The sequence below is a fragment of the Magnolia sinica genome, chromosome 3, assembly GCF_029962835.1.
Source record: "Magnolia sinica isolate HGM2019 chromosome 3, MsV1, whole genome shotgun sequence".
In the NCBI taxonomy this organism is placed as follows: domain Eukaryota; kingdom Viridiplantae; phylum Streptophyta; class Magnoliopsida; order Magnoliales; family Magnoliaceae; genus Magnolia; species Magnolia sinica.
The window spans coordinates 26,547,383-26,573,982 of record NC_080575.1 but is presented as its reverse complement, the minus strand read 5'-3'; the positions used below and the strand labels follow the sequence as shown (position 1 = coordinate 26,573,982).

Here is a 26,600-nt window from a genome sequence, read left to right as displayed (position 1 = left end):
TTTTTCTCAATCTCTTCCCTCTCTCTTCTCTCTCTCCTCACTCTTCTCACGTCACAACACATCCCACTTCTCATACTTTGCTCCTTATTGATAAGGAGCACAACATCACGTGTGCTACTAATAAATGTACTTTTAAAATTTTAGTTTTCTTTCATTTTTAGTCTCTGTATGTCAAGTTTTTTCTTCTTTCTTTTGATTAACACCATGTGCATAGGTATAAACACTTCACATGCATTTATGCTTCCGTTTTGCATTTCTTTTCACAACGTTTTTTTTTTTTTTCTTTTGATTTACACCATGTGCACAAGTATAGACACTTCACATGCATTTATGGTTCAATTTTGCATTTCTTTTCACCACTTTTTTTTTTTTTTTTTTTTTTTTTTTTGCAACGTGGGCTGGTTAAGTGCACACATGCACCATGCATCTCATGTGCACCGCATACATGTGCCACATGTATGTGCATGCCACACATGTGATAGGTGTGTGTAGGTGATTGTTATGCATGTGCCACATGTATGTGTAAGCTATGATGTATGCATTAACCTACGGTTGTGATGTAGTCAATAATACATAAATGGATGATGTAGATGGATGGATAGATCGATGGATACATAGATGGACGGATAAATGTATGGTTGGATGAGTTCATATGTGATTGGGGAATGGACTTCATGATGTACCTGTGGATTGGTGGTGAGATGGATGGGTAGAATTGTAAGTGGTCACATGACAAGCGAGATGGACTATTAGTTTAGATGGATGGACAAGTATTCTGATGATTTCAACATATGGACGGTTTGATGGTTGTATTGTTGGATGAATGGTTAAATATATGGTTGGATTTATTAGTTAATGAACAGTTGGATTGAATATGTCCAAATCAATGGTTGAGATTGAACCAAATGATCTTGTCGATTGTCACGCCCCAGACTCGGTAACCGGATTCACAAGGAATCCGATGGCCGGTTCTGGCTGCAACAGCCTCCGTAGTACCCCATTCTCGGCTCCTGAAGCAGGTTCCGATCCTGGGATCCTACAAGGAGGATTTCCATAACAATATAACCATTTCCAATACGAGCATACCCAAGATCATAACAAGTAAATCTGAGAAAAAAAAGGCACATATCACAAAATCCACTATGAATTTGAACTTTTACAAGTTTACATAAGGTCCAAAAGGACATACATAAGATAATAGAAGAAAGAAAGGAAGGATGCAATACTGGGTCCTCAAGCTCAGCTCTAATCCAAACTCTGCCACTGCAACACCTGCCTAGGATCTCCTGCACGCATCAATCGTGCATAAGCTTATAGAAGCTTAGAGGGTGGTGTAAGTATGTGATAATAGTGCACAGAAGAATAATAGGAGATACAGGAAGGAGACATGCTCAATGAGAATATCACTAGCCTTACCAAGGCTTATCATGAATATGATGCAATGAGTACTGGACGCCATACCAAGGCAATGCATGAAGGGGCTTACATAACCAATACTAATGCGATGCAAGTAATGCCAGTGCTCATAACCAAACCGTATGTCAAGTATATTTCCAATCATAAGGAAATCACCGGGGTCCATTACACTGCTGGATGACTGCCGCTCTACAGACCCCGCACAGTCAAACGAGCGTAAGAGACCTCACTACCCGCCTGTGGACAACCAATCACCAGCAAGGCCTGACGGTAGTGGACCCATTCACTAGTCAGACTCAGCCTAACAATGCCCTCTTACATTAGGCTAGTAAGGCCACACCCCTATCCAACCGACTACACGATAGTGGGAGTCACGGCCTAATGGTATAAGGCCCTCGTGCGCTCATATATTCCACCCGGTCACGGCGTTGGAGCAGATCCTTGGTACCATGGAAGTTTTGGAAATTTCACCCATGGGCATCCTATGCACCCAGTATGCTCAAGTAACATTTCCGGTGTCCAAACCTGGCCATCCATGATGTATCTATGGAGGCTACAACCCTGATGAAGTAAGGGTGATAATGCTCATATTATGCAATGCCAGATGCATGAATCACACAATCAACTATGCATCAATTCCAAGCATCCAACATGCTCAAGAGGGAATATTACGTCCCTCGGGAAGACAGCATGCAATGCCCAATGGCACAATCATAACCACACACACAGTGTCATCCAAGCATACAATGATGCACATGGGCCATGAAGATGGGTCTAGGCGCATTATGCGGCGATATACAAAGTAAATTACATTCCTCCTATCCAAGAAGGAATCAAGACTAGGTACTTAGACAATATCCATAAGGAATCCCACCTCTAGTGGGGACCCATTTACCTGGGGTAGCCCATAAGACTAAGCATACAACTACGGGTCTAGGTAATATAGAAATGAGCCTAGCAACTGTCTAAGATAAGTATCCAATCACTCTTAAATACAACCGGACCTAGAGGGGTCCATAATGGGGACATTTAACCACCATTCCCCAAAAAGGCATATCAACCATGAACTATATGGATAAAAGGCCCAAGGCCTACATTTAAGATAAAAATAAAAGTAACCACATACATATATTCCTCATAATAGGCCATAAAAAGATATAATACCACTTTTAACAACATGGGCTCTAAGAGGGAAATTAAGGCCCAAGGCCCAATTCCCAATGGCCATAGAATCCATGCATTAAGTTGGACTTGGTGGGCAGCCCGCGTACACAATATACGGCCCAAAAACATAGGTTTAAGTTTGGATGAAATGGGCCCCACTACATCAGCCCAATAACTAGCAATTTAAGTGGACAACCAAGGGCCCAATACTATCCTTACCTCAGCCCACAAGTCCATCAAAATGGTGGAAGTCGGCCCAATGTATGGTTGGGCCAAGCTGGGATGTCCCTGCCCAATCTGGGCTCACTGGATGTCCCAAAATTCTGATCTTAAGATGGGGTCCTCATAAGATCACTAAAAGTGACCCAAAAGAATGCACTGATTAAGCCCAAGGATTATAAGAAAGCATAAACATGTAACACGTACACAAGTTCTCAATATGGTGAGCCCCACAGCCAAATAAAGTTGTAACCATAAAATTATACATTGAAGGCCCTTTGATAAACTTTTGGCCCGTTTGACTTCCTGGGCCTGCTACGGTCCAGAAATTAGTTGAGTATGTGGAAATAATCTCATGAAGGTCAACTATACTCACTGGGGGACCCCACCAGATGGAGAGTGTGTATATATCATGAAAAGATCAAGTGGGCTTGCTACTGGATTGTGAGTCCAGCAGCAACCCAAGGCAGAGAGTGCTTCCACAACCGGGCGATCCAAGGCTTGGACGGCCTGGACCAAACATGCATTAAGGTAGGTTCCACATACATGCACATTGAGCCTTAAATAAATAGCCTAAGGTCTATGGTGGGCCTTTAACCACCCATAGAGAAACTTATGAGCTTACCTTAGGATCACCCAGGAGGACATCCAACCTCAACTGATTTCCAAGAGGTAGCTCACCACTACCCATATAATGAAAGATCTAAGGCCTAAGCAATGTGTGGACTAGTAGGCCATACACCAAGCCCAACTCATAAGCCATATAGTGGGCCCTCAAGTAAGGTTTGGGCCCAACCACAAAGGTCATAATTCCACATATTGTGGTGGCCTTCATGGGCAGCCCAGTAATTCATTTACATGGGCAAGTTTCACATTTAACACAAGTGAGTTGGGCCTCACTTTTGGCCTAAGTACAGGGTCAGTTTAATGGGCAGCCAAGGGCCCGACTTCTTGTGTATCATTGCCCCTAAGCCCATCACAATAGATAGGAGAGTATAGGCTCAAGATCAATAGGCCTATCCAAAAGAACTGAGTCCACAAGGCCTACTTGCTAACACAAACATGCATATACTATATCACATAATGGGCCCTAAAGAAATGGCCCGAAACAAAAGTCATCCAATTCATACATTATGGTGGGCTTGAGGGCAGCCCATAAACCCAAGAATACACATAGGCAAGGCCTATACTGACAGTGTGGGCCTTGCCACATCAGCCCAAGGACTTAACAAGGCCCTCCACAATATACATTTATATGGGCCCCACAAGTCAGCCCATAATTAAGCATTTCATGAGGGCATCACGGCTAATAAATACACACGGTCAGCCTGTAGACGGCTCATTGGGCCCGTGAAACAATAAGGTCAGGCCCTACACGATCTTGGGCTCAAGAAATAGGTTTCCAGCCCATTGGGCCTATAAACTACCAAAAATCTGGTTAAGGCTAACCCACAACATCACCACAAAGGTGAGCCTTAAGAGCCACTAATTATGCCCAAAAATATCTAAGGAAATAGGGCAAGGAGTGTGTGCAACACTCCCTTAAATCTGGTGGGCCACAACAGCTCCAAAACAATCAACTATGGAGCAAATTTGGGCCCCTTGTTGGAATTTCAGCCCACCCACTTCCTGGGCCTGCTGGAAATCTAGAAATTTATGTAATTCAGATGGGTTACTGGCCCATGGTGACCCACACATATTAGTGGGTCCCACCAGATGAGAGGGGAATGCACAACACACATTAGAAGTGGGCCATGCTGCTGGAATACAGGCCCAACAACAGCCTAAGGTAGGGGCGTCCCGTGATGGGTAGTCCTACGGGCCTGAGTATCTGGCCCAAAACTTACCCAAGTTTACAGGCCACACCACGATCAGTACAGGGGCCCGATGGCCATGAAAATTTACAAGATGGTCCTCCCATAGGTGGACCACGAATCTTCAAAATTTTCGGATTTTTGGACGGTCAGAAGTATTTTAATTAATTTAAATAATACAGACCATCAAGAAAATCTGGTGAATCGGGACACCTGAACGTGGTGAGCCATTCCAGAACTTGTCACGGTGTACACAGGGCTCCATTGGCCCCAAAAATTTGTAAGTGAGTCCCACCATGGGTGTACCACCTCCCTGTAAATTTTCATGATTATAGGATACTCAAAAGTATTTAAATTAATTTAAATAATACAATCTATCCAGGGTAAAATATTGCTGGAATATAACCGTCCTGAATTTGGGCCATCAAATGGGTGGGTTCTGGGCCTCCAAAATTCCTGAAATTTGGACCCAAGGTCCCTCATCAAGCCTAAAATAAGTTGGCATCCAGAAATATGGCCCACCTTCTTAGAAATTATTTTTTTAATATTATTTTTATGGGACTATACTGCTGGACTGCACAACAGAAATTTCTGGCAGTGCAGTATGTTGGCCCCCCCTTTTGGATGCCCAAATAGGATTCCTTGGCCCTGAAATTATGTGGATAGGTCCTACCATAGGTGGGACACCTCCCTACAAAAATTTAGGATTTTTGGGATAGTAGAAATATTTTATTTAACTCATGCAATTTATGGACAGCAAGGTCTAGATTTTTATTTTCCTGCTGCAGCAATGCTGCTGTCCCTGACTTTAGCACCCCATTTGAGTGGGCCCAGGTCTATGTAAATTTGGAAAAATGCAAGGCCAACCTTCCTATACAAGTATACAGTAAGGTGGGGTCCACAAAGGTGGCCCACCATTTAAAAATCAGGCTGATATTTATGATTGTCCAGCAAACAGTGTGGCTGGACAGTCCAGAAAAATCTGGACCGTCCACCCTCCTTGGCCCACCCTTTTGGGTGATCAAATAGGGACATTTGAAGGTGAGGTTTAGCATAATTTTAGGTGGGGTCCACACCTCAAAGAAAAGTCTAAGAAATCAGGAAAAAGGAGACCACAAACAAGGCCTACAACCCATACATTATAACATAAAAAAAAATTCCAGCAATCTGGACAGGAACATGTTGCTGTCTAGATCAGCCCAAAAAAATTAATAAATGGGAAATAAATCATAGATTCCACAAGGTGGGGTCCACCCTGATGTATCACACAACTCCCAGGCCCAGCCCCTCCCCAAGAAAATCCATAAAATCAGGCCCAAAGGCTTTCCAAATCAAGTAGCAAAACTAGGCAGCACAGTTGGGCCTGGGTGTCCAACAACTTGGGCCTGGATGTCCCAAAAATTTAAAAATTCTGGTTGCATGGCACATCAGGTGGGCCACATAATCATTGCATCCAAACCATAGAAAGTGGAGAAGAGAAAAAGAAAGAAAATCTCATAAAGATGGGGTCCATGGAGAATGGCCCCATCAAGATCACATGCATGCAAGTGATGGCTAAAAAAAAACTTATCCAAGGAGTGGTGGACCTTCACCATTGATGTGGTGAGTCCTACACTCTCCATATGAAGCAACAAAAGATTTATGAAAATAAAAACCATGCAATCTATCCTACATGCTCACCCACTTGTTGGATCTTCAAGATTCTTCAACCACCATGCTCCTTAAGCTTCAAGGAAGGAGGTTCAATGGTGATGATGGATCTTTGATGGTTAGATCTAGGGGGAAAGAAGAGGAAAGATGGCTGGAAAAGTTCAGCAATGGAGGACATTGGAGAGCATTTGCAAGGAGGAGAAGAGAGAAATGAAGAAAGAGAGAGGGAGATGAGAGAGTTTCTAAGGTTGAAATGATTGCTTTCTTAGAAAAAGATGAGTTTTGAAAAGAGAAAATAATCATTGCTCATGGGATAGGGTGGCTCATCATTGCCTAGAGAAGCTAATCTCATCATGGTTTTCTTGAGAAAAGAAGCCATCATTGCTAGGCTAAAGGTGGCTTACATGGGGAATAGTGCACATGGGGAAATGTGCAATCAGGTGGGTCCCACCAAAAATGCAATCAACGGTCCAAATAATGCGCGGCCCATAACTTTTGATGGACATGCTGGATTTACGCATGAGACGCGGCACTGGAACCGCGGCGATGATGCGGTCGCAATGGCATAGGTCTTGGGTCAATCCGAGTCGGGTCTACGTGACCAAACTCATGGGTGACCGCAATCACTATCCGAAGGTCGCGGGTGGCTGAAATTTGACCGGTAAGACCGTGGGACCAAAATACATAAGATGCATACTCACACAAACAAATGCACACATGCGAACTCGGGTCAGGTCTCACATCGATCGACGGTCATATCGGACTAATTGGGTACGTCGATCAATGGTTAAAATTGGACGGTAAAGATTTATTTGGGTTATTACATTCTACCCTCCTTAAAAGAAATTTCGTCATCAAAATTTACATACCTATAATGCAAACAGGTGAGGGTATTTCTCTTGGATCTCGGCCTCTCGTTCCCAAGAAGCCTCTTCCTTGGTATGGTTACTCTACTGAACCTTGACTAACGGTATAACTCTCGATCGAAGCACTTAGTCTTTCTGATCAAGAATACATATTAGTTGTTCGATATATGAAGCATCTTCTCGGATCTCTAATGGTTGCCAGTCTATAACATGAGAAACATCCCACTCATATTTCCTTAACATCGACACATGGAAAATATCATGAATACCAAACAACTAAGGCGGTAAAGCAAGCTTATATATGACAACACCAACCCTCTCTAGAACCTCAAACGGACCTATATACCTTGGAGCCAACTTTCCCTTTTTACCGAACCTCATGACGCCCTTCATAGGAGAAATCTTTAAGAAGACGTGATCTCCAACTGTAAACTCTAGATATCTTCTGCGATTGTCTGCATAACTCTTATGACGACTTTGGGCTACGCGCAAATGGTTTCTAATGATAAAAATCTTTTCTGTTGTCTCTTGTATAATCTCTGGTCCAAGTAAACTACCTTCTCTAACTTCTGCCCAACAATTTGGAGATCTACAAGGCCTCCCGTACAAAGCCTCATATGGTGCCATCCTGATACTCATCTGGTAGCTTTTATTATAAGAGAACTTAATCAATGGTAAATGATCATCCCGACTTCCTTTGAAATCAAGCACGCAAGCTCGGAGCATGTCTTGAAGGATCTGATTCACTCGTTCAGTCTGCCCGTCAGTCTGAGGGTGAAAAGTAGTGCTAAAATCAAGAGTGGTTCCCAGCGCCTTCTGTAAACTTCTCCAAAAAAGGGACATGAACCTGGAATCCTGATTGGATATGATAGATACAGGCACTCCGTGTAGTCTAACTATTTCTTTAATATAGAGTTTACATAATTCCTCTAGGGGTTAGGTAACATGTATAGGAAGAAAATGTGTGGACTTAGTTAACCGGTCGACGATGACCCAAACTGCATCATGATTATTACGTGTCCATGGCAATCCCATAATGAAATCCACGGACATGTGCTCCCACTTCCACTTGAAAATCGGTAGTGGCTATAACATCCTTGACAGCTTCTAATGCTCTGCTTTCACCTGTTGACACGTGAGACATTTGGCTACAAAATTAGCGATCTCCCTCTTCATATTATTCCACCAATATTGGCTACACATATCACGATACATCTTTGTACCTCCAGGGTGGATTGTGAACTTAGTGCGGTGTGCCTCATCCATAAATTCCTTCTTTAATTCCGCCACATTTGGTATATATAATCTTCCTTAGAACCTTAATCCACCATCCGTACCAACTTTCCATTCCGACTTATCACCTTTTTCAGCTTCTATTACCTTGGCTTGTAGCCATGAATCTTGTTGTTGAGCTTCTATAACCTTATTAATTAAGGAAGGTTGAATGGCTAGGTTAACGAGACGAGCTACAGATGTTTGCTGATTCAATTGAACATCAAATTTCTTCACTGCATCTAACATCTTCCATCGTTAAATCATTAGGTGAGCAATTACTTCGTGTGGCTTACGACTTAAGGTATTTACTAGGGTGCTTGATAGTGTGGTTGTAGAGGTGGTCGTCTATAAAAATGAGCAGAGTGACCCTCCATTCTGCAGTTATAACATTTACCTATAATTATGATCATTGGCTGGGCAGGAGTTGAGGTGTTTGTTATCATCATCTTCTGCTTGTTAGAAGCATCGCCCTGTGCTTGATACGTATTCGGTGTAGCCCTACCATTGCTCTTCGCTACTCTCTTCTGGTTATGACTTTTCTAGAATCCTTCGTTGTCTCGCTCTATCATTAGAGCTTGTTCTACTACATCTACATACAATCTAAGCTTAAGTAGAGTTAACTTGTTACGAATTGACCCTCTCAGACCTTGCTCAAACTTCTTAGCTTTGCGAGCTTCATCTTGAATCATATATGGGGTAAAACGGGATAATTCAATAAATTTAGACTCATATTGGCCTACAGTCATCTCCCCTTGTTCTAAGCTTATGAATTCCTCTGCTTTCTGCTCCCGTACACACTCAGGAAAGTATTTCTCATTGAACTTCTCATAGAACATATCCCATGTTCATGCAGTATCTTCTTCAATTGTTCTAGCAATTGTCTCCCACCAGTGGTTGGCCTCTCCATCTAACATGAACACTGCAAGTGTAACCTTTTGCTCCTCATTACATCCTAAAATAGTGAATATCTTCTCTATTTGCTTTTTCCACTTTTCTGCCTCTATAGGGTCCGACAAACCCTCGAAAGCAGGTGGCTTCAATCTCTTAAATTTCTCTATTAAGCCCCCAACACCATCCTACACAACTTAGGTGGCTCTTCTATTATCGGGGCAAATGTGTTGTCCAAGAATGGCCGCCATGTCACCTAAAGCACGGAAAACCCCATCAAGTGACTGGTCACTTTTGGTGGACCTCGGTGTGGCTGCCACAGGACTGGCTCTACATCTACCTCTATCTCCACGCTAGCTCCCAGACATGTTTTAAATCAAACAATAAGCTTTAGATATCATATAAGGGTGGATCACTAAAAGAAAATACTACAGGTTAAGTTTTAATCACAACAACACTCGCAGGGGATATATCCTAATTTTCAAAGTGACTAAGTTTTCAAGTAAAACCCTAGGTCCTCAATGATTCTAAACCTAAGCTTTGATACCAATCTATCACGCCCCAAAATCTGGTACCCGGGTATATTCAATCCTGATTTCGTATCTGAAGCATGACTTATATTTTGTATATTTACATTTCATAATCCACGCATATATTAACAAAATGATTCTCATTTATAAAATATAACAATCCAAAAATTAAATAATCAAACATTTATTTAAAGAAGAATAAAATGTCCATGTTCCGACCATTCAAGATTATCATCAAACGCATGTCATCGTCATGCTATCATACTATACTTAATGTTCATTACACTTATTTAGAAAATGATAAAGAAACAAAAATAAATAAAAGAAAATCTCTTTAAGCTCCTCCATGAGATCCCGATCCTGAAATTTTAAAATCCCAATAGGGTAAGCTGTGAAGCCTAGTGAGTAATCTCAACACAGGTTTCAAAATAACCACATATAACATGAAGAAAAATGTATTAAAAGATACAGTACCTATTTAGGTAAAACAACAATTAAGGAAATTTAATAAACAAGATATTTCAATGTAAATTTAAAGAAAAATGAATGAATGAAATCAACATATGTTATAATCCATAATAACATGTATAGTTTATTCTTTTTAACACAAGGGCTAATTTACACTGGTTGGCCAGCACCTGCGCCAATACAACACCTAGTTGGCAATGGGAACCTCTCACATGACATGCTCACCCATCCAAAGGGCATGTGATGAGGGACCCATTTATACATTAGTTGATCAGACTACTACCCTACCGAACTTAATGGTGGGAACATTTTGCAATCCTGACATGCTCACCCACTCAAAGGTTATGATAGAGGTTCTAAAAGGTACCAATTGGGTTTCTGGGACTTTCAACCCAGAGGACTTGATCGCCCCACCTATTTTCTGGTGTTTCAAGATCTATTCTGGTCATAAATGATTTGAATATTACATGAAACAAATGTTTCTAAAAATATACAAGCATCGCTATTCTTCGGTTGAATCCATGATATATGTTGTCAATAATTTATCAAACTTAAAATAAAGTTTCCGGTCAATGTAAATTGTCCTTACATGATTAAATTCTACAAAAAATAAAAATGAATAAACATGCAACGTAATTAATTAGATCTCAGAATCTATAAAAATTATATATAAACTCAAAATTCCTTCAAATATAATTTTTTTAAAGTCTAAATAAATAAAAATGAATTTTCAGGGTATGATTAACAATAAGGCGATATAAAAGCCGAATTGAGGCATATTAAAATAACGACAACTGAAGTAAAATTGAAGATAAAATTTAAAAAACATTTTAGGAAGCATACTAACCAATTACATTGAATTAAAAGAACATTTAAGATGGCAACAAAAATAATTAATTATAAGTGCAAACAAATAAACAAATAAATAACATTTTTATAATATCAAGTGAGAGAAACTCACATTTCTTAAAAAAGTATTTTCTTTTCTTTTCTTTTTCTTTTCTTTTGTTCCTCTCTTCCTTTTTCTCTCTCCTCCTTTTCTTTCTTCCTTTTTCTCTCTTCTCTCCCCCTCTTTCCAACGTAGATAACCAGCAACTCTTTTTTTTCTCTCTCTCTCTCTCTCTTCCCTCTCTCTCTTCTCTCTCTCCTCACTCTTCTCACGTCACAACACATCCCACTTCTCTTCCTTTGCTCTTTATTTATAATGAGCACAACATCAATGTTTGCTATTAATAAATGTACTTCTAAAATTTCAGTTTTCTTTCGTTTTTAATCTTTGTACGTCACGTTTTTTTTTTTGTTTTTTTTTTCTTTTGATTTACACCGTGTGCACAAGTATAAACACTTCACATGCATTTATGCCTCCATTTTGCTTTTCTTTTCTTTTCATAATGTTGTTTGTTTGTTTTTTTGTTTGTATTTTATTTATTTATTTTTGCAACGTGGGCTGGTTAAATGCATGCATGCACCATGCATCTCATGTGCACTGCATGCATGTGCCACATGTATGTGCATGCCACACATGTGATAGGTGTGTGTAGGCGATTGTTGTGCATGTGCCACATGTATGTGCATGCCACACATGTGATAGGTGTGTGTAGGCGATTGTTGTGAATGTGCCACATGTATGTGCAAGCTATGATGTATGCATTAACCTACGGTTGTGATGTAGTCAATAGTACATAAATGGATGATGTAGGTCGATGGACACATCAATGGATACATGGATGGACGAATAAATGTATGGTTGGATGAGTTCATATGTGAATGGGGAATGGACTTCGTGATGTACTTGTGGATTGGTGGTGAGATGGATGGGTAGAATTGTAACTGGCCACATGAAGAGCGAGATGGACTGTTAGTTTAGATGGATGGACAAGTATTCTGATGATTTCAACATATGGACGGTTTGATGGTTGTATTGTTGGATGGATGGTTAAATATATGGTTGGATTTATTGGTTAATGAATAGTTGGATTGAATATGTCCAAATCAATGGTTGAGATTGAACCAAATGATCTTGTAGATCGACAATCATATCAGACTAATTGGGTACGTCGATCAATGGTTAAAATTGGACAGTAAAGATTTATTTGGGTTATTACACCAATGGGTGCCCAATGATTTGAGTAGCCCACTAAGGCTAAATAGGAAACACTATGAGGGCCCAATAGATGAGAATGGGCATGATAAAGGGCTCTAGGGAGGATTATAATGTGGACAGTTAACCACCGATTACTCCTTAGAGAGTGTCCCATTGAGAAATTTAATATACAATGGGGCCCATGGCCTGAATACTACTTAAGAACAAGAATGGGCATCACACTTAACATTTCATAGATCATGGTGGCCTCAAGAAACGGCCCATGGCCCACATACATCAAGATGGGCTATATATATGGGTAGCCCATGGCCTAGAAATATCATGGCCAAAGGAAACATACACTACGATGGGGTCACACATCGCAATTGGGCCTCATCACATAGGCCTCATATGCATCACATTGGGCCTCACAAAAAGCCACATATACATCACATTGGGCCTCACCACATGGGCCTCATGTACATCACATTGGACTTGACACAAGGCCACATATATATATATATATATATCACATTGGGCCTCACAGACAACTTTATACATCAAGTGGGCCTTGTACATACGGCAGGTGGGCCCTGCGTGTGGTAAACGGGCCCCACCGAGTGGGAAGCGTGGATATGAAACACGTACATCATGGTGTGTCCCACCGTCCCTACTTGGACGGTGTGGATGAAACACACATGCATCATGTGGGCCACACAGATACAACAAGTGGGTCCCATATGAAATTTAAATCTATCTCATCGTCTTTGTAATGCCATAAAATGATTTCTGCAAAAGATTAAACAGCATGGATGACCCACGTACATCATGTTGGGTCACTTTTCCAGATGGACGGACGTTATAGATAAAACACATATATCATGTGGGACTACAGGACGGACGGATGAAACACATACATCACAGGTGGGTCCCACACAGATGGACGATTGGGATATAACACATACCTCATGATAAGACCCACATAACTTGCTGTCGTCAAACAACCGCTATATAGGCGATCCCCATCGTCTAGATGGATGGTGGGATAAAGTACATAAATCATGGTGGTTCCACAGATGAACAATGTTGATGAAACACATGCCACAAGGTGGGCCCCACCTGTCCAGATAACCGATGGACTGCGTGGATATACATGCATCACGGTGGCATCCCACCATCCCAATCAAGTGGATGGTGAGGATATAAAATGCATTCATCAAGGTGGGCCCCATCCCACATGTGCAGCACGTGTGGGTTGGGCCCTACACATCTGCCAAATAGATGGACAGATAGGATAAAACACATACCTTATGAACAAACCCACAAAACTTGCTGAAATCAATATAACAACTATATAGCCGCTATAAGGTACTCCAGCCAATCCACTATCTCATTAGGTGGGTCCCACCACATATGATATTATATATATATATATATATATGTATTATAATATAGTAGACGATGTTTGCTACTAATGTCCAGGCCTTGGACAACCTAGATATGAAACACGTACATCACGTGTGGCTGTCACGGATGGACGACATGGATTCACACATACATCATGGTGGGCCATAGATGGCTTGGATAAAATACATGAATCAGGTGGGTCCACACGTGTGGCCCACCAGCAGCTTGTATCAAAGCTAATATTTGTATTATCCCTTCATTAGGGTCTACCCCAAACGGGCAGCATTGCTGCCGCTGGACGGTCAGCAGGGTGACCCCTACTTGGTGGATGGTTTGGATCAGATGGGCCACACACCATCACAAAAGAGAGAAGAGAGAGAGAGAGAGAGAGAGAGAGAGAGAGAATCGTGTGAAGGGGAGGGGACCCCACCACTATGGGCCCTCCCTTTACTCAATACAATGCATACATCAAATGGGTCCCACCACAAGTGGGCCCTCAAATAGAAAGCAAGGGTGGAAATCCTAAGATCACCCACTGATTGTCTCTTCTTTAGCTCCTTGGAATCCTTAGCTCCTAAACTTCTTCTTTAAGGGTGAATGATGAAGTTTGGATGGTTAGATGGTAAGATTTGAGGGTAGGAAAGTGGGCCTTGATCTTGGGTTCTCTTTTCTCTCCTTAGGATTTTCTCTCATGGAAGCTTGAGAAAAATGGTGGAGAATGAGATGGGATGGAGTGATGGATGGGAGAGAGGGATGGTGGTGTAAGAGAGAGATGGGTGTGTAAGAGAGGGATGGGGCTGAGAGTTGACTTTGGATGAGAGAGGGATGGGTGACATGCCTTGTTGGTAAGAGAGGGATGGGCTAGGTATGAGTTGTGATGGGATGTATACTTGATTGATTGATGTGATGTTTGGGTAAAGATTCTCTCGAAATTTGTAACCCGTGGCGTTTTTCTCAAAATAAACGCGGGCCCACAACTCCTGGCATGGGTATCACATCAGTGCATAAGATGCATCGTTGGAAACGCGACGATGGCACGGTCGTAATGGTACAAGTCTCAGGTTGAGTCAACTTAGATCTATGGGATGCGACTTAGGGTCATGCGCAAATGCCGATTACAAGTTGCGGGTCGCCAGAATTTAACGAGAAGGATCGCGGAAGTCTTAGGAATGGTACGGACTAAGATACGGGCCTTACAAAAGGTCTGTCACAAACATAAAAATCCCTCACTGAGATTTTCTGGCTATCTCAGGAAAACCAACAAATGAGATTTTCTACCTATATGAATAAAACTAAAATAAGAAAGACAAAATATACTTATCTTCACCTTTGAAGATGTATCAGTCGATGTAACCGTAGAACCGCTTCTCTTTTGTAGCTTGTTCAATGTTCAATCACATAGACAAGGGTTTAAAGTTCTAGATTGATTTTAAATAGATTCAAACCAAAGGCTACTTGTTTGAATTCCATAAGATCTCAAAGAAGAGTATCTACTCTTGTTATAAAATGAAATTCAAAGAATGAGAGATCTAGGATTTAAAAAAATAAGTTATTTAAAAGTTTATAAATACCTTACAATAGCTTGAATAGGGGCTTCTATCTCTCTTAATGATGAATTTGATATACTTCAATTATATTTTCGGATTGGGAGAAGGCCTCTATTTATAGGCAGAAAAGTTGTTGCTTCGACTCATCTAAGTTCCAACAGATTTTCAAATTTTTAGCATGATCGGATAAAATAGAACTTCGACTGGTCGAAGGCCCTACTCAATTGGTTGAGGGCCCTGTTCGACTGGTCAAGCATGGTTTTCAACTCGTCGAAGGTGCCAAAATTTAGTCGTTGGACTTCGAGTCGAGCAACCCTCAACTGTTCGAAGGCCTCTGTTGGACTGATGGAGCAACCTGCTCGACTAGTCAAAGAAGTAACGGAAAAATCCATTTTTCTAGAATTTAAACTAGGATTGGTCGAAGATTCCTTAGACTGGTCAAGCCACAACTTAGACTAGCCGAACTTAGCCTAGACTAGTCGAAATTTAGCCTAACATAAGTATCGAAATCCATTTGAGTTATGTTTTGAAAGAACCTAAGCCTAAGGTCTTTCTATGGTTTGATATACTTGATATGACTGAACTATTGAAGTAGCTTGACCTTCATGGAACTTGTTCTTCTACTTGAATCTTCAATGGAGCTTGAAGTTAAAGATGGAGCTTGATCTTCTACTAGAAGTGTAGTAGAACTTGAACTCAGTCATCTTGAACTTCAGTAGAGTCTTGAACTTTCCATCTTGATCCACTACTTGTCTTGAAGTATGGTCTTGAACTTTCCATCTTGATCCACATTAGACAGACTACTTCATAAGCTGTTTTGTCTAAATGAAATTTGACAAATAGAGGTGTGCTTTATTCAATATAGTACTTAGAATCTCTCCCTTTCTCAAATTTGTGACAAAACACTTATTATTACAACAACTAGAATGACATCTTGAATTCCATGTTATAGAAGATTTGGTGCAGCTTTAATGAATGTGCAAAAACTTTACTACTCACCTTACTACCCGCCTCAATGTTAGCTTTTCCCTGTATTATGACATATACATTTTGCAGTCTAATGCAAAACTCCAACCATATATCAACATTCATATAATGCGCATCTTCATTCATTCTACTTGGTTAATAATTATCAATCATCTCCCCCTTTTTGTCAAAAAATGACAGAGGGAAGAACACTCATGTGATTATAATTAATAACCACAACAGAATCAGTAGAATAAAAAGAAGAAAATGCATATAAACATGTCAATTAAAGGAGTTATCAAAATGTCATCAAGAAGCATTAAGAGAGTAGAGTTTGAGAGTTATCACCAAGCACACACAAAGTTAAAGTTATACAACCCAAAGATAAATGTAAATCAGCCTAATCGGATCTAGAGGAAGATGAAGGAGGTATATAATGATCAATCTGGTGAAGTCCCTTGGTAGTGCGAAGAAAATAATTTCGTATATATTTCATAAATGATTTGTGACTTCTGCCAGATTATCTTAGGATACCTTTAACTCAACAACTTTCTCTTCCAATCACTTGAGCCGATCATCAACCTAAGAAGGTTGATAGTCAGGATCAGCTTCATCATCCGATTCATCAAGCTTGGAAAATATGTCGTCCATGGATGTGTCCTCTAGTAAAGGCGCATCTTCTCCTTCTCCTTCTCCTTCTCCTTCATCTCTCTTGTTGGGAAGGAATGCCAAGTTCATTTTATGTATATTTGTATTATAAAATGGTAGAGCTGACTCTAGTGCCTCGGTCGATGAAATGACAACATTGCAATAAATAGTAAGGCTTGTCATGAGATAGGCAAAAGGTATTGACCCATGACCAGGATGGATACGAAATTAGATAATCAAATAACACATCAAAGAAGGAAGACAAATAGCAATACCAGACACAGCAGCGTGAAGAACCCGAGTCATGAAGGGAGTAAGTTCAAACTTATTCCCAAATCGTGGATACACATTGGACGTGAAAATGTGATGTATGACTTTATATTTAGGAAGCATCTAGTTAGCACGGAGGGCATTGCCAGAACTCTATTAAGCATTAAATCGACATAATTTGTGAGTGATTGCCCGTCGCTTAGTTTCTGTGATTTTCTCAGTAAAAGTGGCAATGGGGATGCCATCATCATTGACATTTATATCAAGCAAACTTGAAATCAAGTGGTGATCTATAGGGACTGTCCATTCTAAAAAATTAATAGAAAATGTAAGATTTTCAAGGGACAAATCGCCTATAAAAGCATACATGCCTTGTACTATGGAGCTATAAGCCATTCTGCCCAAACCGAGAATATTTTCCCAACCAATAGCAGTAAGGATAGGCAAAAGATGGAATGGTGCAATGTGATCTACATTTACATTCCTTTCTATGATAATTCCTTAGAGCGAAAATCCCTAACATGCTCCGAATCTTCTTCAGGAGATCTTAGGGTTCTCACCCTAACTGGAGTCGACCTGGAGGAGCTGCTAGGGCCCTTGTGAGTAGCCTTCTTCTTAGTGCGATACTCTATGTAGAGATTACAAAAGAGAATATTAAAGAGGATAGATTGGTTTGGCTTAAATCATATTTTTACTTAAAACTCACTAAATAAAGGATGTAAATCACAAATAAACCACAAATGGAAGATTAACTAGTAAAGAGGAACCCAAATCTAGAAGGAAATTGGAAATTGACCACTTATAACGAAGATTTGGAGACGAGTTCGATGAGTGAAGCCATGACTAGTCGAGGAAGAAAGGAAAAAATGAAATAAAAATGTGTTTTTCCCCCTTTTAATGAGCAAATCGGTGCACCTCGACTGGTCGAGTATGGTCCTTGACCCGTTGAAGGTTGACTGGTCGAGGATGTACTTGACCTGTCAAGCAGCTTAAAAAAAATATTTTTAAAATTTAAAAATTATAAGCATATAATAAACAAAAATGTATAAGAAATATGATTTAATTAATTAAAAGTATACAAACCAATATCATGCTTTAACTTGGAATATCTATTCATATCGAGCGGTTTGGTCATTATGTCTGCAAGCTGCTTTTTAGTCAAAATATACTATAATAAAATACTCTTATCCTCAACTAATTCTTGAATATAATGATATCGAATGTCAATATGTTTCATACGAGAATGTTGAATATGATTCTTTAAAATATTAATTGTGCTTGAGTTATCACAATATAACATCATTGTATCTTGCGCAATCCTATAATCAGCTAACATACTTTTCATCTAGATCAACTAGGTACTAGTATTACCAGCTGCAATATATTCGGCTTCAGCAGTTGAAAGTGATACAGAATTTTGTTTCTTGTTGAGTCAGGAAACTAAACAATTTCCTACGTAGAAACATCCACCACTGGTAGATTTTCTATCATCGATGTTTCCTACCCAATCTGCATCAGTATATCCAACAAGTTGTATAATTGTATCATGTGGGTACCATAAATCGAAATTAGCAATACTTGCGACATATCTGATTATCCATTTAACAATGATTAGATGTGATTCTTTAGGATCAGATTGAAATCTAACACATATTCCAATACTAAAAGTAATATTAGGTCTACTAGCAGTTAAGTATAGAAGACTACCAATCATACTTCGATATAGACGGGAGTTTATACATTTACCTGATTCATCCTTGGAAAGTTTGAGAGTTGTACTCATAGGAGTATCAAACTTTTTCCTATTTTCAAACCTAACTTTTTTACCAGATTCAAAGCATACTTGGTTTGAGAGATAAATATACCATCTTTCTGTTGTTTTACTTATAATCTAAGAAAGTAATTTAGTTCTCCAACCATACTCATTTTAAACTTGGATTTCATCAGATCTGCAAACTCAATGGACAAGTTAATACTTGTAGATCTGTAAATAATATCATCAACGTAGATCAGTACTATCAATATATGTTCATTATATTTTTTAACAAATAAAGTTTTATCAACACTTCCCATGATAAAGTTGTGACTCAGTAAGAATTTAGTCAACTTTTTGTACCATGCCCAGGGAGCTTGTTTTAAATCATAAAGTGCCTTTGTAAGACGGTACACATGATCTAAAAGTTTAGGGTCCTTAAAACCCTTAGGTTGTTCAACATATACTTCTTTATATAAATCACCATTTAGAAACACACTTTTAACATCCATTTGATATATTTTAAATTTCTTATAACAAGTAATTGAAATAAATAATCTAATGGATTCAAGGCGTGCAACTGGTGTAAAGGTTTCATCATAGTCAATTCCTTATATCTGAGTGTAGCCTTGTATAACCAGTCATACCTTGTTTCTAATGATATTTCCCATTTCATCATATTTGTTCTTCAAAATCTATTCGGTTCCGATTATTTGTTTATCAGAAGGTCTAGGAACCAAATGCTAAACATCATTTCTGACAAATTGATTTAACTCATCTTTCATCGACAATATCTAACTTTCATCTGCAAGTTCTTCTTTTACATTTGCTGGTTCAATTTGAGACGTAAAGCAGACGTAATTACAGATATTTTCTAACTGTCTTCTTATCTGAACACCAGTACAAGGGTTACCTAATATCTTATCATTCGGATGGTCTTTGACTGATCTTAATTCAACATTATTTGATTTAGATGAAGAATCATGTTTATCGATAATGTTGACTTCATCATCATCTTGACTTGGTGCGAGTGTAATTAGGTGATCGTCAATTACTACGTTAATAGATTCCTCAATCACCCATGTTCTTTTGTTAAGAACATGATATGCTCGACTATTTAGAGAATAACCTAAGAATATTCCCTCATCACTCTTAGCCATGAAATTTTTTAAATTTTTTCAGTCACGTAAAATGAAACATTTACTTCTAAAAGTTTAAAAGTATTTGACTGTTGGCTTCTTATTGAACCATAACTCATATGTTGTTTTATCTTGGGCTTTTCTAACATACACATGATTTATAATGTAGCAAGCAATATTAACAGCTTCAGCCCATAAGTTTTTTTGTAAGTTCATACCATTTAACATTACATTGGTCATTTCCTGTAACACTTTGTTATTTCTTTCAACAACTCCATTCTGTTGAGGTATTTTAGGAGCCGAGAACTCATTTGATATACCATGGTCAGAATAGTACTTCTCAAAATTACTATTTTCAAACTCAGTAGCATGATCACTTCTGATTTTGATCACATGTACTTCTTTTTCAGTCTGAATTCGTTTTAAAATTTTTCTGACTTCATCGAGAGTCTTTGATTTCTCTCTCAAGAAGGCTACCCAAGTATATCTGGTAAAATCATAAAAAATAATCAGAAAATACTTCTTTCCACTTCTATTCTCCATTCTCATTGGTCCTACTAAGTCCATATGGAGTAGTTCAAGAGGTTTGACTGTGGCTAAGGAGTTCACTTTCTTGTGACTACTCCTAATTTGCTTGACATGCGCCACAAAAATTTTCTACCTTTTTTTAATTTGGGTAAACCATGGATATGATTGCTCTTGCTCAATCTATAAAGATCTCTAAAGTCAACATGTCCAAGATGTTTATGCCAAAGTTCTATTTCGTCTTTTTGGACCATGTAACAAGAAAGTTAAAAGAGCATGAGTCATTCATAATGTAGCAATTCTCAGAAGTCCTACGACCATTTAATATCACACTTCCCTTCTCATTTATAATCTCACATCTGTGATTTGTAAGTTCTACACTATGTTTGTTATCGCAGATTTGAAATATACTTAGAAGGTTATGTTTTAGACCTTCAACATACAGTACATTCTCAAAGGGAGGAAGATTAGAGAGTTGAACAGTACCTTGGCCTATGATTTTGTAGTTGCTTCCTTCACCGAAAGTAACCAAGCCGTCATTTACTTCTTTGAAGTTGGTGAATATCGCTTTGTCACTTGTCATATGTCTTAAACATCCACTATCCAGGTACCATTTTGAATGGCTAGTGGCTTTGAAAGTTGTGTGGGCAACAAGACATGTAACCTTTGGAACCCATTTCATTATAGTTATGGGTTTAGGAGTTCCATTGGATTTTCTCTATTTTTGTGAGTACAAATTTCTCCACTTTCTATTAACTCCGATTCCATCTGAGTTGGAATTTAGAAGCTCTTTGAGTAAGTCCACTATTTTTTCAGCTAAAGGTGGTTTGCTATATCTTTGATTTCTATAGCCGATGGCTTTAGAGTTAATTTTAGAAACTTAAAGAGGTTTTGAATTTTTGGAATCATTTCGACCATAATTTCTCAAATTCTTACCTTTAGATTTTGAGGATTCTCCTTTTATAAATGTAGGAGCTGAATTCTTAATTTTTAAAAAATCATTCTTGATATAGCCTAGACCTGACTTGTCGCTACATTTTCTGGATGATGATAATAAATTTTCCAGTTTTAAGTCTCCGTGGGTATATCTCCAAGTATCCTTAGAACTCAAAAGGGAAGAAACTTCGAGTTTTAGTTTCTCATTTTCAGTTATGATTTTTTGTAATTATGAAGTTTTGAAATTTAAGTCTAGTTTTGTTTTTTCAAAACAATTTGAAAGATGAGATTTTTGTAAAACATTATTTTCAAGTTCTTCTTTTAACTTAAGATATTTCTATCTTTTAATTTTCAGTTTGACAGCAATTTTACAACTTTCCCTGTATAAGGCATTATAGGTATCTTGAAGATCATCTTCATTTTCATTTTTAGGGTCACTCCTGAGATTTTTATAATCAGATATGTTACATTTATCTAAGAAGGTGACTCTAGCTATATTCATAAGGGCTTTTACATCATTTGATTTTTCTTGCTCTGATTCATCAGACTCAGAAGAACTTTCAAAGCCAGATGATTCATCCCAAGTAGCTATCATGCCCTTTCTATTTAACTTATCCCTTTTAGGACATTTATTTGCTAAGTGCCCATATTCATGACAGTTAAAACATTGACTGTCCTTTATAGATTTCCAAGACTTAGATTTTCCTTTTCTTTTATCAGATGGTTTTTGAAAATATGATCTTTTCATATTTTTGAAAATTCTATAAAATTTCTTAGCTAGCAATGCCATATCATCTTCTGTATCTTCAAAATCAGAATTACAAAATTTTTCTTTTGAAACAGATTTAGATGATTTAAGAGCAATGGACTTACCTTTAGGAGCTTTAAAATTTAACTCATACGTTTGGAGAGAGCCAACTAAATCCTCAACCTTTATATTCTTGAATGGCAGTGACCTTAAAGTTGAATCTATTAGGAAGAGATCGCAGTATTTTTGCATAGACCTTGCTTTCTGGAATTCCATCTCTTAGACCCACATGGAATTTACTATATCATTTAGTTTCGTATAGAAGTCTATGAAAGTTTCATTTTCTTCCATACGAATCTCCTCAAATCTAGTAGTGAGGAGTTGGACTTTTGATTTCTTGACTATAGTAGTTCCTTCATGTGTCATTTTAAGAATATCCCAGGCTTGTTTGGCTATATTGCATGAAATAATTCTCTTGAATTCATCAGGCGATAGAGCGCAAGTTATGTCATCTAAGGCCTTAGCATTTACACTGCTTTCACTTTTCTGAGATCCAGTTCATAAGTAGAATGTAATTTCTCTCATGGACTTGGGTCCATCTTTGGCTATTATCTCAGTCATAGGAGGTTTCCATTTGGTTACAATGGTTTGCCACACGCTTTCATCTAAGGATTTTAGAAAAATCCTCATTCTTGTTTTTTAGTATGCATGGTTAGAGCCATCAAAAGGTGGTGGCCTGCTAATAGACAAGCTATCGAAATTTGACATTATGAAAGCTCTAGATCTTTTAACTCAAGGAATTTGATTAAAAAAAATGAGCAACTTAATTCTGCTACCACTTGAAAAGGCAAGCTTAAGAAGTTCTAGAAGGGGGGTGAATAGGACTATACCAAATAAAAATTAAAGTGGTGAAATAATAAATAAGAAAGAAAACTCAATTGAACTAGTATTGAAAAATTGATTCAAACTATTTCGTAGGACAACCTACACCAAAAACAAAGTTTAGGTAGGACAACCTTATTTTATGAACGATTGTAAGAATCAAGATCTTAAACCAAGCAAAAGAAAATAAAGGTATCTATTACAAACATTCACCACTTTTGCATAAATAAAATTACAACAATTCTCCACAAATGCAAAAAGTAAACATTCACCACCACACAAAGAGTTATAATGGTTCGATGTATACAACAACTGTTCTCAAACAGCCACACCTACTCCACTCCCAATAATCACTATCCACGTGATATTGGCTTTCACTATAAACCAAGTTTTCAAAAGGTCACCTTAAAACCTGATATAGTTGTGATTTTAAAGGGCAATTACAAACACAAAAACTCCTCACTGAGATTTTTTGGCTATCTCAGGAAAACCAACAAATGAGATTTTCTAGTTATCTTAATAAAACCAAAATACAAAAGACAAAATATACTTATCTTCACCTTTGAAGATGTAGCAGTCGATGTAGCCGTAGAACCGTTTCTCTTGTCATATATTGTTCAATATTTAGTCACATAGACAAGGGTTCAAGGTTCTAGATTGATTTTAAATAGATTCAAACCAAAAGCTACTTGTTTGAATTCCATATGATCTCAAAGAAGAGCATCTACTCTCTTTATAAAATGGAATTCAAAGAATAAGAGATTTATGAATTAAAACAAATAAGCTATTTAAAAGTTTATAAATACCGTGCAATAGCTTGAGTATAATAGGGGTTTCTATCCCTCATGATGATGGATTTAATGTACTTCAATTGTATTTTCGGATTGAGAGAAGGCCTCTATTTATAGGCAGAAAAGTTGTTGCTTCGACTCATCTAAGACATTCTTTGACTCGTCTAAGTTCCAACAGATTTTCAAATTTTGAGCGCGATCGGATAAAATAGAACTTCGACTGGTCGAGGGTGCCAAAAATTTAGTCGCTTGACTTCGAGTCGAGCAACCCTCGGCTGGTCGAAGGCCTCTCTTCAACTGGTTGAACTGCCTACTCGTCTGGTCGAAGAACTAACGAAAAAATCCATTTTTCTGGAATTTAAACTAGGACTGGTCGAAGATTCCTTAGACTAGTCAAACCTTATCCTAGACTAGCCAAATTTTAGCCTAACATAAGTATAGAAACCTATTTGAGTTATGTTTTGAAAGAACCTAGGCCTAAGGTCTTTCTAGGGTTTCATATACCTGATATGACTGAACTATTAAACTAGCTTGACCTTCATGGAACTTGTTCTTCTACTTGAATCTTCAATAGAGCTTGAAGTTAAAAATGGAGCTTGATCTTCTACTAGAAGTGTAGTAGAACTTGAACTCAGTCATCTTGAACTTCAGTAGAGTCTTGAACTTTCCATCTTGATCCACTACTTGTCTTGAAGTATAGTCTTAAACTTTCCATCTTGATCCACATTAGACGAACCACTTCATAAGCTGTTTTGTCTAAATGAAATTTGACAAATAGAGCTGTGTTTTATTCAATATAGTACTTACACTTACTATAAATAGTAAATTTATTATTTATAGTAAGTTACGAATTTTAGGGAGTTTTAGTTATAGTTTAATTCCTAAACTTCTTCCAAGGCTTGGTATCCCTATTTAAAGGGCTATAGACTCATTTATTTCAATCATTAATGAATTTCTTTCAAATATTTTAGAATTATTTCTAGTTTCTTTTCCTCGTGGATTCAAGGTTTCTCCGTCAGGAGTCTAGAGAAGTTCCATGGATTCAAAACAATTATCCCCCTAAGGAAGATGGTGCTCAACCTCATCACATTCATCCCTGCGTCATTTTGTTAGCGAGAGGCAAAGATACCCAATTGGTGAGGGGTTATACAGAGAAATCCCATTATTTGAAGGAAAGAGGTGACCTAGTCGAGGTGAAATCACAACAAGCCCCCGTATTCATCAATGGAGTACATGTGATCCCTATGGAAATAGAGAACCAACCCAAGACTTCAAAAGTGGAGAGGTAATCTCTCATAACTGAATAGGATTTCGTCAAGCAATTTGAGGAGATGGGGATGTAGATGCATCAGTTAAAAAGGACAAAGATGTGGAGCCCATGAACATTTCAGAGAATTTATAATCATTATTGCAGGAAATCTAGACAATTGTATCTAGTAAACATTCTAAGGAATTGCCTCCCATACAAGATCTAAAAAACCACATTGATCTTGTCCCATGAGCAAGTTTTCCCAATTACCCATATTATAAAAAAGAATGTGGGATCTTGAAGCCACAAGAGGAGGAACTGATCCATAAGGGTCAAGTCAAGGAGAGCATGAGTACATGTGTTATTCCAGCTCAGGTGTCAAACGTTAAGTACAAGGAAGAGGCTAAAACCACTAGTGCCAGAACGTGTTTCAAGGGATGATAATGTTCTAGTTCGTTTGTTCAAGGAAAATTTTCTAATTGTGTCATGTAACAAGTTGATAATAAGAAGATAAGCCATATTCTGATCCTTAAGAAAATCAATGATCAGGCCTATATCAAACCAAGGGCTTTCAATGTAGCAGCCCAGTATAAGTATTGTGAACCAAGTTCGTTGAAGAACTTGAGGAAGTTGAACACGTATCATGAACCAAACTTTAGGATGAGTTTTTTCCAAGTTGAGGGGTCTAATGTAGGACGTGGATAATGAGAATTCCTAACACACATGAATCGAAGTAAACCCAAGGAGAAATCGATAAAATTTAGCATAGTTCCATCAGGTCGACAAATATGGTCGATGGGTCAAAATTCCACCAAAAATTCTATATTGCTTGCTTAGTGATTTCTATCAGTTTAGACAAGTCAAAATAATGTTCCAGATTGCTTGTTAGCTGATTTCTGCTAGTTTAGAGAGGTCGACATATCTTGTTGAGAGGTCGAAATCCAGTTCAACAGATCAACAAATCGGGTCGATAGGTTAAAAATTACAGAATTTCTGGTTTAAATCTCTGGACACTTTTTGGTTGTTTTGACCTCAACAGACGGAAGAAATTTACATGTTTTTTAAAAATTTGTTTCCTTATTTGATTGGAACCTTTTGATTACATTTTTAGAGTTTGTTTAGGGTCATTTAAAGGGTTTTAAATTCATTTTTATTATTCATTCAATAAATTAATTCCTTAGAATTTTTCTTCTTTCTTCATATGGATTCAAGAAAGCTCTTATGGATTTAAGAGGGCCTTGTAGATTTAAGGTGTTTATCGATTGGGGAAGATGGTGATCTACATCATCATGTCCTCCCCTGCATCATTTGGCATCATAACAAGGCTTTCTCCTCAGATATATGGCTTCTAATGATGGGTCAAGCA

At 38.3% G+C, this 26,600-nt stretch overlaps 1 protein-coding gene across 1 annotated transcript in view; it reads left to right on the top strand.

Annotated features, from left to right (window-relative positions):
• Positions 1–26,600, top strand: part of LOC131238838 (uncharacterized) — a 99,398-nt gene that overhangs the window by 30,502 nt on the left and 42,296 nt on the right. The gene's annotated exons all lie outside the window — the stretch shown is intronic.